Source organism: Bombus terrestris, unplaced genomic scaffold (genome assembly GCF_910591885.1).
Source record: "Bombus terrestris unplaced genomic scaffold, iyBomTerr1.2, whole genome shotgun sequence".
Classification (NCBI taxonomy): Eukaryota; Metazoa; Arthropoda; class Insecta; order Hymenoptera; family Apidae; genus Bombus; species Bombus terrestris.
In genome coordinates, this window is record NW_025963548.1 from 2,268,832 (window position 1) to 2,275,003 (window position 6,172).

Consider the following 6,172-nt stretch of genomic DNA (forward strand, 5'->3'; position numbering starts at 1 on the left):
TATTGCATAACAACAACGTCTAAACCAAATGAAGATTCGTTTCGCGCCTCTAACTCTAATCATAATGTGAACACGATGTAAGTGAAAATACATGCACATACCATCGATTCTGCCTCACCAGCACTCTCACCCGGAACCGGAACTCGCAGTGCACCGTGACGAACAGCACATATATAAGCTTCCACTCTTAGCCAGACCGTCAGTCGTGCTCGCGCAACAGTAGAAGCAACATGGAATTTTTTAGATCTCTACTACGCGTCGTTGGTTTGTTCGTGCCAAGTAAGGTAGATATCATTTCCGAACTACCACTGGAGGTTTCGCACTTGATACTTCGAAAATTGGATCCCTCGTCCCTGCAGAGCGCCGCGCTTGTCTCGCGCAAATGGTTCAACGTATGTAGATCCGACAAGTGTCTACGGCGGAAAGTGAGACGTCACATGCGACATACGAGAAAGCGGATCAAGATGCAATTTCTCGGACCTGCAGCCGCTAAAGCTACCAACCAAGAATCAAGAAGTTTAGGACGGGGTGAGGGCAACCTAAGGCACGAAATAAGTTTATCCGCTGCTCGTACGGCGGTCGTCGTTGGAAGGTTACGCGGTCCTCCGAAAATATCGATGCGAGATCGCCCCATCGATGTTGGACCAATAAAATGTATTAGACTCTAACTCGCGTAAGTACCTTAATTTGACTGCTTGCTCTTGCGAGAACTTGAAACGGTCTTATCCGGATTCAGAACTGTAGCGTGAAGCTTGAAACAAAATGGTTTTACTGAGACGGCAATGTGTTTCAGTCACGCTAATACTATCGGTATCGTAACAGGCCCATTATTGAATATTAAATAAGTCGTATCACCGCTGCGATTGGAGATTTGCCGTCAATTAGATGCGAGATATACTCCTCATTGCCTGCCAAATACAGCTCACATCAGCTGGCTCGTGCTATTATATCATCTATGGTCCTCGACATATCAAGAGTAATTGCAGTTTTACTAATTAAGGTTAACATATTCAAATGAATGTATCTACGTTTCTATTACACATATGGCGACAAAGCGATGCCCGTTACATTACACATCCGATGTCATGTGCACCGCACATCTGCTTGTTTGTACCATGTCAACTCTGCCCTCTGTCAAACCTAGCGAAATTGCTGCTTTACATATTCATGATTAATTATTCAAATCACCGTATCGCCGTTTGCGTTGCAGATATGCCGACAATTCGATGCGCGATATACGCCACTTTTGCCGCCAAACACAATGCATATTATATAGTTTGAGTTATGTAACGTGTGGGCGCAGCCAAACTCAGCGTATTTGCAATTATGCATTTTCAGGCGAAATATTCAAATATTACATATTCAAATGAACGTATCTCGGTTTCTATGTCGCCTATTCGATGCGCAGAATACTCCACATATGATACCAAATCAGCCGGTCTGTGCTATGTCAACTCTGGACCCTGTAAAATACAGCGTAATTGTAGTTTTTGTTGTTAATGCTTAAATATTGCATTCCAAGCTTCGCCGCTTCTTTTGCACATATGTCGACAATTCCATACGCCTTATACTCTACATTTGCTACAGTTACATCACCCATCAGCTAGTTTGAGCTATGTCAACTCTGGTCTCTGCCAAAACCTGCCAAAATGCAATTTTGCATCTTCAGGAATTGAAAAGATATAGAATGGATTCGGAAATACAAATAATTCCCTTTATTTAGCACACAACTGTTGTACATATATCTTATACTCTAAAGACCTCGAAATGCTACTAGCACGCACGCTTGTTGTCAACCGGCTCCTCCAGATACTTCTAACGCCTGACTCTTGTCTTTTGTCCCAACTAAGGCCTGGAAGTCCTCTGACGCTTACAGTGGTTTCTCAGTCTGATTCGTGTATTTTCCATGTATGTTACATCAGATTTCTTGAATATTATTTCGTCACAGTGTAAAATGTGTCTTTTTTATACTTGCGAACTGGTTAATTCTATCGTTGTTACTGAATATTATAATATTCTGGTACGTTAGTGTATTTGTAATGGTATAGAATGGATTCGGAAATACAAATAATTCCCTTTATTCAGCACACAACATTTATACATATATCTTATACTCTAAAGACCTCGAAATGCTACTAGCACGCACGCTTGTTGTCAACCGGCTCCTCCAGATACTTCTAACGCCTGACTCTTGTCTTTCGTCCCAACTGAGGCCTGGACGTCCTCTGACGCTTACATGCACATTTACATGTACAGTTTAAATATATCATGTTTCTAACACGTCTCCTTACATTTATACTGTACACTTAATCGTATTTACATGCTTTGACGAATTACGTAACAGAAACTTTAACACTTATTGCTTTATCTACATTTCTCTTAGTTTACATTCATCCATGACCTAAACCTTTCGAATTTCTCTCTCCGTACACAGTGCCTGTATTTTCGCCTGTAATAACTTTAAATATCTTCATCATGTTCTCCTTTAAGCACTCGTGAACATAGTGGTAATGAACTTCAATGTGTTTAGAATTTTTTGTAAAATTTCCGTGCGTTGCTATACTTATCACTCCAGAGTTATCCTCATCAATTTTTACAGGGTTATCGTCTAGATTTACATTAAAGATTTTCATAATTTCCATAATGGACATTAATTCACTCACCGCTTCCGATAGAGCTACATACTCTGCATACGTCGAGGCTTTTGTCACACACCTTTGTTTTTTAGACTTCCAACCAATTACATTTCCACACAATCTAATTACATATTCAGAAGTCGATTTCTTTTCTAAATGATCTCCTGCCTAATCAGCGTCCACATAACAATCTATCGTTTCACATTTTTCATTCCTTTTATAATCTAATCTTAAGTCTCTAGTCCGGTACAAATATTTCAATATTCAGAAAGCAAATTTAAAATGTGTCTCATTACAACAATCTTGAAATCTACTCAAATAATTCACACTATAACTTATATCGGGTCTGGTATTTTCACTAATATACAACAATGCGCCAATTAAATTATTGTATCCAATATCCTCTCTATTTATCACAGCTTTTTCAATTTTTAAGTTGGTCTCCATAGGTGCACAGTACAATTTGCTATTTTGTAACTTACATTTGTTTGCTAATGATTCAATGTATTTCCTTTGGCATAATCTTATTTCATTTTTGAAATAATCATAGTCTATATTTATTCCAAGATATTCTTTGACTTCACCTAAATCTTTCATTTCAAATCTATTAGTTAATAACTTCTTTACCCTTTGTATCTTCCTTTTATTTTTACTACAAATTAGCAAATCGTCTACATACATTAGCAAATAAACAACATTTTCTCCCTCTCCATGTATATATAGGCACAACTCTATGTTATTCTTCTTAAAACCTAATCTCGTCAGATACTTATTAAGACACTCATACCACTCCCTTCGACTTTTTTTTAACCCATAAAGCGCTTTCGATAGTTTACAAACTCTATTCGTTCCGTCCGCATATCCCTTTGGTTGATTTACATATACCTCCGAGGTTACTTCACCATTTAAAAAAGCAGTTTCTACATTCATTTGCTCAATAATTAATCCATTTTGACAACGATATGATAGCAATATCTTAAAGGTCTCATTACTCGCTACTGGGGAGTATATGTCATCAGCTACGTTTCTTTGTTGGAATCCTCTTACCACTAATCTAGCCTCATACCTGTCATCTGATTTTCTCGTGTAAACCCATTTTACATCTAATACGTCTTTGCCTTTTACCCTTTCTACCAATTTCCAAGTTTTATTCTTATAAAGACATTCTATTTGCTTATTCATAGCTTGTTTCCAATCTTCACTATCTTCACAACAAATCGCCTCCTCAAATGTACAAGGGATATCTACACTACAATAATTTGCATGGATTTCACTAATGTTTTCTTTTTCTGGATATCTTACTGGAGTTCTCTTAATACGTGTAGATCTTCTAGGGATGTTTAAGCTTTCAAGACTGTTATCATTTTCATCTTCCCTACTTTCTAACTCTTCCTTATTCATGTTTACCAATAAATCATTATCCTCAATGTCATCGTTATCTTTATCGAATGAATTCTCCACAAAACCGATACATTTTGTGTCTGTTCCTATGACTTCTACATGTCTCGCTATTGTTATTTTCCCACCTAATAAGACTCTGTAACCTACTTCACTATATCCTAACAAAATTCCCATATCTGCCTTCTTATCCCATTTAGAAACTCTTTTTTGTTCTGGTTTTCTTACAAAAACTTTACTTCCATATAGATGTATATCTTCAACACTTGGTTTTCTCCCGAAGAATATTTCAAAAGGTGTCTTTCTCTCTATAGTATTTGCCAGTATTCGATTCTTCAAGTATACCGCTGTCCAATCTATTTCCAGCCAGTACCTTTTATGTACTTTCGCTTCCGCTAACAAGCAACGCGCCATGTCCATCACTGTTCTATTATACCTTTCCGTTGTCCCGTTTAATTCATGTACGTAGGTTGGGCAGTTATTTATTCTGATACCTTTATCCCCAGCAAATTTATAAATTCGATTATTCCAGTACTCTTCTCCATTATCATATCTCAATATTTTAAACCACTTGCCCGTTAAATTCTCGGCTTCATTTACAAACTGCACGAAACAATCAAAGACATCGCCCTTTGATTTTATACAATAAATTCTAGCTATTTTGCTATAATCATCGATAAATGAGATGAACTATTTCTCTTCATTGAATCCGGTAGTCTTAAAGGGACCGCACACGTCCGTATGAATAATTTCCATTATCTCCCTAGCCTTGGTTCGATTATTTTTGAATGGTAAATTGTGCATTTTACTTTCTATACACACCCTACATTTCAAAAATTCCTTCTCAAATTCATTCGGTATACCAGTAACTAGCTGCTCTTTACCCAAAATATTTAAATATTTAAAATTTACGTGTCCTAACATCATATGCCATCTTTCCTTTTTACTCATACCACTACGTTCGGCGCTGTATGCTAAGTGCTCCTTCCCATTCAATATACTTTTCATTCTATATGTTCCCTTTTCTCTAACCGCTACCGCTGTAAGCTTATTGTCCTCATCTATTACTTTTGCAATATTTCCTATTGAAATAACCGTGTTCCTATTATCTTTTAACTTGCCTAAACTAATCAAGTTTGCGGACATTTTTTCGCGTAAAAAACATTATCCACATTTATTTCATTTTGCTTTCCAAATGCTTCAAAATAACTTATAACATTCGCTAATTTTGTTGCCTTTATCGATCTATTATCGCCTAAATATATATGTCGGAGATGAAAGAACACCGGAACTCCTCCTTGGATTCGCGGGAATACCGCAACTCTGTAACTTAGATTAAACAAATGCCGCACCGATTATTCGAGATTTATGATCATGAGCTTGGGCTCGAGGCGACAATCAGTCGCCGAACGTAGCCGCGGTCAAAGGGATGAACGTTTTATGTGACAAAGGCACAGAGTAACTCTATACCTCTCCTTAAAAGAAATAGTCGTAGCGATACGTGGCAGTAAATACTTCAATAGTTTCTACCCCGCGGCCCGCCACACGCAGATTTTGTCCTCCGGGTAAGATGATCGCCGGGTGTCGGCATGCCTTTGTGGTGTATGTTTAGCTAACGTGAGGACCCGCTATAGATCTTAAGATTTAGTCAAGCGAAGTCCGTCAAGTAGTCTTTGTTGCAACTACGGGAAGATAGGAGAAACCTATCTTCCACGAACGTTGCCCCCCGTCAACAACCTCCACTCAAGGGCGGCCAGCATCTCTTTCAAAACGCCGATATGGAGATCGACCAATTAGCAACAGCGCTAATTTCCCTCGCCTTTGGAACGAAAGCTTTCCTTGACGAATCCGAGGATCTCATGTCCTTAGACACACCCATTATAGTTCTCCTCGACGGCATCGTCGAGACGGAGATTCATTCTTTCGTACGATCTCATCGACGAATGACAGTGCCACCTTACAACCAGTGAATACCTCACATCTAGTTAACAAAGAGTTAGACTTGAACTGTGCGAGAACATACGTTTACCATCCCGTGACCGCGGATTCGTTTCGAACCTAAGGTCATTATCACTAGTGCTACGAGTGCTTAATCTTGTTAATAAGCCCGTGCTAATAAACTCTCCATTGTATCACGA